Below are 11,746 nucleotides of genomic sequence, written 5' to 3'. Positions count from 1 at the left end.
ATTTAACCAAAAGTCAAGGTAAATCCAATTTAGCCTATTGCAGACGTTCGGATCATCAAAGGGAGTTTCGTGCACGAACTGACAAACTTTCAAGAATTACAAGCAGACCTCAGTTCCGTAGATTATTATGTTTTCAACTTCAAATTCAAATTGCTCTTTGGAGCGCTTTCGATTCATTATAAATCTGCCTATTGCCATTGAAGCAGTGAAAGGCCTCAGGCATTTGGCATTGATTTTAAAATATCTTTACCTACGTTTAGAAATCATGAGTAAAACACTCTCCCACAAATACTGACTAGCAACATATACACCCAAATGGGTTTTCAGAATCTAAAAGGAGGAAATTGCGATGACTGCTTATACTTTGAACAACTATTACATTGGATTCTAACGTATGCAACGGGAAATTTATAAAAGGTGATTAGATTAAGGCAAAATTACAATAACTCATATAATAATTATTACCGTAGTTGATTAGTTCTATTATTAACATTGAAATCGTTTTGTTGCTGGTTTTCTCGGTTTTTATTTTTATTTATTAAGAATTATTATCTGTTAGCCACAATTTCAATACCATAAAATTGTTTAAATCAGTGACATAAGATATTTAATGCTGAATCACGATTCCTATCCTAACTGATTTTATAAATTGAAATTTACGTTCTTTACATTTTCATGGCATTAATGCGAAACCGAACATCAGGAATGTTTGTATATAGGGCAGGGGTGCACAAAAGGGCATAGAGTAGTAGATAGAGTATTTCATTTTTAGAATAGCACGACCCGAATTTACTGACAACATCTTTATTAACGCAAAAGCGCCATGGACAAAAGCTAGTCGCTAAGTTATATCGCACTGTCATTTTTCGCAACTCAATTTTATACAAAAGTAATCTACATATATGAATCAACAGCAAAAAATACCACAAACAATACCGTCATGTTTTTTGTCATTCTATGTAACACCATAAATAATGGAGAAATCAGTTAAGTGAACATTTTCTTACTGAATTCCCGACGCAAAGTCGATATGATCCCTGAGTAAGTATTGTTGCGCTCATTATGCTAGCCCCGCGGTCCTCAGGTATCGTATTCCTTGACAGTCTTTTCATCCAATTTTATCTTGTACGCCTGACGATAGCTGGTATAAAGAACATAACAGCGAACGTTGTTAGTTAAGTTTGCCACGATCATTTTAACTTTTTGTACATTTTAAACATTGTAGTGTTACGAGTAAAATTTATTCAGTTTTGTTTTTAATGACTTCTCGTAAAATTTCGTTTCGTGACACTGTTTGTAATTAAGCCATCCCTACCCTGTCGCTTTTTAGAGAACGTTAAAAAGAACGGGTGAATTGTCGCTAAAACTTAATTATTGAAGTATTTCATAACTCTTTTGATGAGAATAGAAAGCTTTATAACGAATAGCAAGGACTTCTCCACAAAAACTATGATGTCGAAAAGAAGTATAAAAATTGTTAATATATATTTTCAATTGCTAATTTTTCCGCGTTATTTAATATAATGGCCTATATAACGGGGGCCACAGAATTAAGAGTATACAGAACCCTCATTCAGCCATTATTGCATGCAGTGCAGAGTGCCCAAAAACAGTGAAAACGCATCGCGCACGTCTCACTTCACTCCCACGGATAGTTGCTTACTCACAAACTTTTCCTATTTTCCCCATTTTATGGTAAACGTTTAGAACATTGGAAGTAAAATAATTACTGTCATTCATAAATCGAATGAAGTTACTAAGAGCCTGTGTGTTTCTGTATGTTCTTAAATCTGGGGGTATATTTATTTTAAACCAGAACGGCTTAGTAACACAAAAACCTCTACAAATTTAATCAATATATTATTAACCTAACAATGTATATCCATAGTAAAAAAAACATAAAACTCAAACATAACATTTAGCATTTAGGTTCTACAATGTAAATCTAAACGATCTAACATTTAAAACTATAATACAGTTTCAAAAACAAATTGTTTATAGCATTTCAGAAATTAATCCAAATTTCCGCCGCTTATTGCCAGCTCCCGAATAACCTACGGGTATTTTCCATTTCATTGCTTTTTACAATGACAAAAAATGGTCTCATATAATCAGAGTAATAATATGAAACAAGAGCGAAATTTAACATCCATAGGTAATGTGTATAGCGTTGGGAAAATTCTGTAACTGAGAATTGTACTTAACGGTCGCTAATAGTGTATTTTGCGTATTTATTTCAACGGATTTATCGAAAATATGTCTCTAAATCTATGGACTATTGGTTATAATTTTCAGTTCAGGAAAGTTCAGTTTCCGGGTTTGACAAAAGTTTTACGGTTCGGTTCGCGGAGTTGTAGTTGTCCAATCCAGCCTTTGTACCTCAAACCCGGTCCCGAGTATTATTTTCTTCGGTATCACCTATTTACTATTGTAAGAGCTCCATAAACCATATTGAAACTGTGTTGAAGGCCAAAACGCTAAATGCCAAAACTTTTGTGCCTGCGCTCAGGCGTGGGCCATTTATTGGCTGAGAATGGCAATAATTACGAAATTTCCTTTTATTTATTTATTAGTATCAAAAGAAATAATAAAATCATGAATAAGAAATGAAGTAAACTAGGAAACCTCCTAAGAGATTTCTACGAGTGAAAAAGTACTGAAGTACACTGTACAGTACAGTGAGCTTATGCTACAATAATTAGTATCCTGGGAATAATAGTCAGCCTTGACACAGTCATGTCTGCATCGTGTTAAGTCAACATACGCTGAACTTTACAATGGTGTCCTTTTACTTAATATTTCAGGGTACAGCCCCGCTACTTTGCTGGTGTGACAATATCCCCTACTCCGTTTTAAATATATTAGTAGAGACGTACGAGTTATAATGGTCGTTTGTCATGATACAAAGCATAACTTATAATGGTTTTCGACCTAATTAGTTTCCGCTACAGCGGCAGCTATATTTTATTAACCCGGTGAATGTGGTGATAGCCCAGTGGTTAGGGCAGCGGCGATACTTTGGGGGGCCGTGTTGGAATCTCAGCACGCAACTCTGAGTTATGTGCGTTTTAAGTAATATAACTTGCTTTAACGGTGAAGGAAAACATCGTGGGAAAAACTGTACGTTTGAGAGTCCGCCAATCCGCACTAGGCCAGCGTTGTGGACTGCAGCCTAAACCCTTATCATTGGGGTAGGAGACCCGTGCCCTGTAGTGGACAGGTAATAGGTTGATATGATGACTCAGTTAAGAAATACGGCAGTATAGTAGTATTGTCGTGGTCGGTCACGGCTTTAGTCTAAATTCCTTAAAAATTTTCGCCTAAAGGTGAATCCACACTACACCGAGCACGGGCTTGGCCTTGTTTCAGGGAGCACTCAAAATCCGTAGTATAGTTTTGTTTGAACTTTCATGCTACACTGGGTCGGGATGAAGCCTGTGCCTCGTTTGTATCAAAACGATTGAGATTGCAACGTACAAAGCACAGCCCTTTTGCACGGTGTAGCGTGAATTCACCTTTGTACTCGAACTGCTAGATCTCAATTTGCCTAATAACACATACTTGTATTTCGCATATCTTAACGTTTTTAAATATAAATAACTTCAGCATTTATTTATTAAAATATACGAGTATATTCTATGTTAACACGATAAAGCTGAAATGTTTTTTTTTTGTTTATTGTTATATCTTCGGAATAGACAAACCAGTAAGTTTAAAATATTATTTGCATTTGATAGCCAAACTCATAAGGTAATAGGTTATTATCACCACGCTACGAGCCTTTTAAGTGCAACAACGGGTAGGCGATTTAACGCGGTGCGTCGTAGAGTGAAATTTTATATAGAATTTTTCATATCGGAAGTTGTACACGGCAAAGTCGCGGGGATCCGTAAGTGCTAGATAAAGGGTCGTTATTTTGGGATTAATCATTTAGACGTTAACTTAAATCACTACGTGTAAAGGTAATTGGGTTAAAAAAACAATAGGATCAGTTAAATTTTTGTACCCTTTAAACTTCTATGTTCTTTTTTCGAAATTCAATGCATTATAATCACCTTTCTAGAAAAGGAACATTATTAATAGTACTGGTTACATTTATGATCAATTCATGAGATTTAAAGTAACTTTTAAAGGCAGTTTTCCCTAGATCGAATTATTCTCACTAATAGCTCCTAAAAAATATTTTGTTTTAGCAAATGCGTCATATTTTATCCTTGCTTCTAAGTTCAAGACAATCTCTTGTTAGTGCTGTCTAGCTCTAACATAGTTTTCACAAAGAAATCAGATTTGTACCATTAGGTCTTCATAAATCAATAACAATTTATGTGGTACTTTTATTATCTCCATAAATATTGGAAAGAAAAACACCACAAGAAAGGCATAACCGCTATTGTTTTTACCAGTACATTATGAAGTATTACGATACAAGAAAGCCGTAATCCATCATTCACTCGTTCTAGAGCTCGGTATTATGATCAATGTTACTTTTCATTGGACAAAGATCGATGGGTGTTCCATTAATAAGCTTACTAAGCACTCTGACGTACCTAACTCTTTTGTTAACATAGATACGATTTATCCATAAAAGAGACTGTTCAAAATCGCAATTGCTCTGAAATTTGGCATACATACCTGTCTTACCTGCGTTTTTACCGAGGTTATATAGGTTAATAAAATACCGTATCAAATAGAAAGGTGTGGGCTTGAAGCCAGATAGTTTTTAATATTTTTTTAAAGATATTATTGGGCAGGATTGATTTGGGGTCACAAGGTTTGATGTTTGGGATAGGGCGAAAACCAGTACCAGCCCGAGAATCAGAAAATTTGCGTTATCCACCCCTAGTGGTTTAGAGTACCCTTAGAGTATTGCAGCAGCGCAGATGATCTGACTTGTTATTTACGCTCCTCTTCGATAGAGAGACGTTTGTTTGTTACCTTTTTAAGCCAAACAATGAAAATATATCATCGAAATTTTGTGGTTGATATACCGCGGACGGGGACGAAGCGTTTTGCATCTTCGTTTCTAGTTCGCACCGCTAGGACCTGGAATGCCCTTCCAGCTTCCACAATATGAGTAACTTCAAATCAAGAGTGAATAGGCATGTTTTAGGCAAGCGCGCTCCACCTTAGGCTGCACTTACCATCGGGTGTGTTTGCAGTCAAGCGCTCGTCTATAAATATAAAAAAAAAAGAATTGGCAAAGATGGATGGCATCCTGGGGAAGGGCATAGGAAACTTTTTTACCAGGTAAACCGATCGTTCCTGCGGGATTTGAATATCACCAAAATAAACGCGGATGATGTTCTGGGAAACAGTACTACTAGTATACCTCACAAAAATTGCACAAAAATATACTCAAAGAACTCTTCATGTTTTTTGATGTAAACCTGAAATGAAATGAGAAATTAAATTGAGATGGAATGATAGGTTGTAATAAGGAATTGATGTAACAACCCCATCCTAGACATTTCTTACGATTTTATGTAGTTTTTATTCCAGACCTTTAGACAATTTTGTCACTTTAACTCTTGTGGAGATTTAAGATGTGAAGTTTTTTTATGAAGAAGATGGATGGTTATAAATTTACTGTCGTGACTTTCAGTAGTTTAATGCTTTTATCTGTGGCGAACCTGAGACGAAAATATAAAATTGGCACTCATAAACAATGTAAACCAAGTTTTAATATTAGCAAACACTACAAGTAATGCGATTGTCTAGACAAAGCCTTATAACTTATTTTAAAAGTGCATGGAATTTTATAGAAATGAACTTCTTAGTTTTAGCTATCTTTGCTAACTACGAATAATATCTAACCTACCTAACTTAATGCGCGTGTTACTATAAAACGTTTAAAGAGTGTATCATTTTATTCACTTATTTCAGGAAGACAAATAAATGCAGACATTTTCACATTATCTGCTCACAGGTTCTGAGCACATTCTGAGGATAGAATCTCTCTGTAACCCATTTTTCAATTCTGACTTTAATTTTTCAAAGGAAGCTTTGCAAGCTGCAACACAACTGTGATGCTATTTTTACGGATAGTTGTTGTCTTTGCTGCAAAAACACTCTTTGCTACTTTTGTCATGCTTTCAAATTAAAAATTGTTGAGGACATAAGTGCGTTTACAAAATTAACTCATAAGATAAATGATACCTGTTCAACACAACTTTTTTCTTAATCTCAAGGAAAAGAGAACATTAGATTTCATACATTGATAGGGTAGTGTTTCAAATAAAATGTAGACATTTTACTTACCTTACCTTCAATCTAATAATCAACAAGTTTAGGATAGATATAAGCGAAATTGTGCTTTAGCCTTCTTGGCAAAATAGGTAAATGAAAACTAGAAAGTTCTAGGACTCAGGGGTGGTACGCAGGATATTATCGATATTATCGATTTTATGAGTTCTTTAAATCCTCGATATACGAGTATATTGCATCTAGGTAGGAACTACCGATAACCCTGTCTCCGTAATTCGATTAGCCTTAGGTAGGCTAGATATTAAAAAGCAATCAGCCTCAAGTCCAATATTGCCTGTGACATTTCTACTCGTAGTTTGATTTGAGTAGTGGAGCCATGATTATTGTTTTGTTGACCTAATCAATTCATATTTCTAGTTGTTCTTATATTAAAATAACGAGTAGGTAGATTATTTTTCTCTTTGGCCCTTTTGAAAGTTACAGCTACTTTTAAAAGTGCCCAAGAGAAAAATATAATGTTTTAATAGCACTAACATCGCGATTTCTATTTAAAGTTGATTTTCTGGTTTAATTTTTATTAAAACACTTATGCATATATGTATATCTTATACATAAAAAAACCACGTTATTTTCAGTAGTACATAAACTATGTTTGACTTAGAGGCATTAAGTCTTAAGTTTGATTCCCAGTCTGGGCCATAAGCTAAGTTAACTAGCGTTGGCCTGTCGTCGTGGAGAACTCATAAGCTTGCAGTCCTAGTTTTTAATACTAGATCTTGGCATTTTCCCGAACGATTATTAAAGAAATATTAATGCTACACAGCAAGCAATGTACATTTCTTACTTTAAAATATTTCTTTTTTTTGTGTCTATTTGAGAAAATTTGTTTTAAACAAAAATAGGGGTTATAGATAATGCGTGCAACCAAATGATCAGTTATTAACACCACTGTTATCAGCTTTATATCACCTAAGGAACCACCATTCCATTGCCACATCTTTAACAATTAATAAAGGTATTCGCCCCAGCGTTTGTCGTTGAGAGGTCCGCGATCATTATGCAGAAAAAACTTTATAGACTATTAGGTTCCAGCATGAAACAATTGCGCATATATTTTCCTAATACGTAAATAAACGCTAAACTGTATTGTAACTCGCGGTTATAAAACCCATATATCCCGAGATCGTTACAAAGCATTATCATAATACGAATATTATCATATAAAAAGTATCATTATCCTTCATATATTTATTTCAGAGATGTTAATGACGTCATACTGGATGAATACGTAACAGAGACGATGATGAAAATGCCTATTGTTATTACCAGCTTATTACTGCCCCGTTGTTGGGTCAAAAGGTCTCGCTCATTAAATCTAATTCTGGAGCTTAAACGACATACCTCTAAGCGATTAACTTCTGGTATGAACCAAGTTATGACTTCTTATCGATGAAAGAAAGCAGATGTTTTTGCAATGTGAATAATTTAACAAATGGTAAGGTACTAACACCAACTAGCTTAAACCCAAGACTTCTCCCGCGTTTGTTTAGGTTTTTTAAAGACTCGCGTAGGAACAGTTCATTTACCCGGGCTTAAATCTATGAAACGTATATTTCCAGGATGCAAGCTTTAATCTATACAAAATTTTGTAAAGAACGTTTTTGCTGTAAAGCCTTTTAAAAATAGAACTTTTTTTTAACATCCTTAAACTGATGATTTTCAGGATACAATGTATATACTGTGCATTTCTAGAAATCACTTCACATAGGCTACTTTGTATCCTATGTGAAAATCAATCCTTTCCTTATTCAAAATTCTATCAAGATTGGCAAAGGTAACGATAAAAGGTAACAAACAGAAAGACAATTTTTCGCAAGCACTGTTTCAATCCCTATCACCTACTCGTTATATGTGAGAGATAGTTGACTTAGATGCAGCACCAAAAAAAAATGACGATTACGCTAGTTATTTTAATTGACTTAAATCAGTAAATGTATGGGTTACCAAGGAGAATTTAGCGTACGTTGGTTTCAGCTTCTATGACTAAAGGCGAATAGGAATCTTTGAATGAAGAGTTAAAATCATAATATACGAAACAGAAGGTTAACCAAGAAACGCTTACCATTATTTTAAGTTAAGAGGCAAAATACCAATTTTTATGGATATAACTTTTAAAATGACAGACTTTCTTACAAATTTAAACTCCCTCGGGAGTGGTTTTTTCAAAAAATCATTGTTTAGTGCTTCGTTACTTCATAAAATTCCTACTGTCGAAATTCCGTGTTTCTAACCACATTTTAGGCTGTGCGTTGATATTACAGTCAGTCCGGACTTAGAATCTTATAAACATACATAAATTAAGTACCCTTAGCCAGTGATATAACAAAAGTAATATAATATTAAATCAATGCCCAAAGCATAATATAATAACCGAATATAAAGATAAAAAATATCACAGCCTTATTGCTTCAAGCAATCTCTTACAAGTAACCTTGGTAGACAGAACGGAAAAGGGGGGAGAGCTGCCAAAAAAGTTATTAATAAAAATGACTTTTAATACGTAAAAACAGATAATACACTAGAGAGACCTAGCCAATAAAATACGCTTCTAACGGTGGATTTTTTACACACCTAATTTATAAATTTTCTTTAAAGAAAATCATCATGATTATCCTCATTCTATTACACTCCCACCGTTGGGCATGGACGTTCGCTCTCAAGAAGAGAGAAGTTTAATCGTTCTTATAAAAATTGGCGGGTATATTTAGGTACTTATATATAGATACGAGCAAGTAGGTATCCGTACGAGACTTTCAACTCCGTTAGTTTGATCCGATACTTTAAACGAATGAGACTATTACGGCTGGATCGCCCAAGTTTAACCGAATTGCCGACGTGATGCCGCAATTCTATTCCATATTACTGTATGGCCACTAAACTTGCATTAAGGAAATCTTTTGATCAACTATATTATACACCACAATATATATATTCTCATACGACTTAAGACGTGCAGTGTCCATTGTCCACGCTTCGATAAACACTGTAAAGCGACGCGATGAGAGCGTAGTGGTAACTTCAGCCTGCTTTCGGGTGATACGAACCCAGTCCCCTGTCTCTATCACCAGAACGCAACTAACCAACGGTGCAAAAACATCGTAAGAAAACCCCATTCTTAACCGTTATTTTAGCCGTGTGAAGTCTACCAATTCGCATTCGGCCAGCGTAGTGTGTTACGGTCTAAACCCATCTCGTTCTGAAAGGAGACTCGTGCTCCGTAGTGAGCTGGTAATGAGCTGCTGATGATGACGATGAATTTTTAAGGTATGAGTCGAAATCGTATTCTTAGTTGACTCGTAGGCTTAGAAGGATAACTACCCAAAAATCTCTACTATCCCGTTCTTAAGTACGTGACCGGCTTGGTCACATTCTCTTTTATGTAGCATGTGCTGCATATATTAAGTATCGTTAATTCTTAAGAAGAATTGACGATATTTAATATATGCAGTTGCAGTTAGATGCTATCCAATAAGGAGTTCTATTCTGTAACAGCAAGAATATTCACCATATCTTTTCAGTAAAACTAAACTGATGATAAAACCATTTTAGTGAAAAGAAAACTACTAAAATTAGTTTGGAACGAAATCATAGTCTTAAATGCACAAAAATGTTCGTTTTGTATGCCAAGATCACCAGTTTTTCTTGTAAAAAAATATTTTAGTCATTCAAATTCGTTTATTGCTCTTCTGCAATTCAGTATGGACTCTATGTTAAAGCAATCGTAATAGATGGTGCTATTATTTTTTTGTAACAATATAGAGCTATTCAACCGTTCGATATGTTAAAAATTGTATGTAAAACGAAGTATGCGATATTTTGCTATAATCAAAGTGTAGCAACTCGCACCTGGTGGCCTGTGCTACAGTGGGAATTCAGACCCCTAATTTTGAATCTGACGATGACGATGTTAGACGATTCGAATAGGCAACAACAGTACAATGCACGTACGTACCTTGGACTGCTGCTTGCACTCGCTGATCTTCCACCAGATACAGGGACCTTTCGATAGAATACGATGATTTGTGTTTCGTTCACGCACGACGTGTTCGTTTTTAACGGTAGGTTATTTTGAAGTTACCAAATGACAGCTGGTGTCACTTTTTTGTCGCACAGCTCCAACTTCCGACGAGAACGACGTGCATGACAGCTGTTTGAAGCTGTGTTGCTATTGCATATAAAAACTGTCTAACATCGATAATTTCGCGGTGCAAGATATTTAGATTGTTATTAAGTTTATGGTAACGAAACACAAAGACTTAACTAACCGAGTGAAAAATATTAGTATTCCAGTTAAAAAAAAAATTTCACTACTCATATTGACAAAAATGAAAAACAAAAACAAAAATATGGTATTATAATGTTATGTCTTGTTTTAAATACTTCACAGACTAATACAACAATGCGGACTATAAAGTTTCAGTTTCTGAAAGTTGTGTGTGGAAAACTCACTTCACCACTCCGAGCATGTTTATGTAACGAGCTAAGTCATTAGCGAAGTAAATGTTTTATAAATATGATGATTAACTTGTCCACTTTTTATGGCCTACATTCAAATAATTTTTCAATATCAATCTCAATTTTAAAGGCCTTTAAACAAATCCTCTAAAGTGTAGTACTGCACTCCTGTACAAAAACTCAAATAAATTACACTCAGTTCCTTTATGTCATACGTATCCTGGCAGGGAATATTAAACATGGCAACGATATTTTAGAATGAATATTCCGCATAAGGTTTTTGTCCTTTCTTTATTAAGTGAAAGAAAAACAATTTGAAATTGGTTAGGCAATAGATAATGGACATAAATTGGTACAACATACTATTGGACTAGTTTTTATTTTGTAATAACCTCTTCATGCTATTGAGGTTGTATGCATTTTGGTACAAAGGTATCTTAATCTAAGGTTAACTTGTTCCGTTTGTTTTTTTTTCACGGCGTTCACCTTCAGTACAGCACACGTGTGCACTTTACGTGGCCTATATTCAAAGATTATTTGAATTTGTATTGGTATGTTGAAATTGGCCAATTACAAAGCCTGACAACCGTATTGCCGTAATAGGAACTCAAATATATACTCCGAAACTTTATCTCAGCAAGCCTTGTTTTGCCAAAAATTATTAAATTTAGCAACGATATTTTAGGAAGAATTCTTAATAAGCTAGAACAGGTTTGGATACAAGATTTTTCATAAACTTCGGCAAGTTCTGGACTTCCAAATCAAGGAAATTTCTTTTATGTTTCAGACGCAACGAAATTACTAAAATAAGAAATCTTGGTGAAACATAAAAATGATAAGAGTGCTACGAAAATCTGTACCAAGACTTAAATTATTACATAAGGACGAAATATAACATTAAACTACCAAGCCACTAAACCTTTGCATCTATGACGGTTGGATTGTCTGTGCGTTGTTCAGGAACTTATAAAAAAACCAACCCATTATTCAAATTGTCATACGATGCCAGTATTCTAATCCTATCTCA

The sequence above is a fragment of the Pararge aegeria genome, chromosome 20 (assembly GCF_905163445.1).
Source record: "Pararge aegeria chromosome 20, ilParAegt1.1, whole genome shotgun sequence".
NCBI lineage: Eukaryota > Metazoa > Arthropoda > Insecta > Lepidoptera > Nymphalidae > Pararge > Pararge aegeria.
This window is presented reverse-complemented; position numbering follows the sequence as displayed.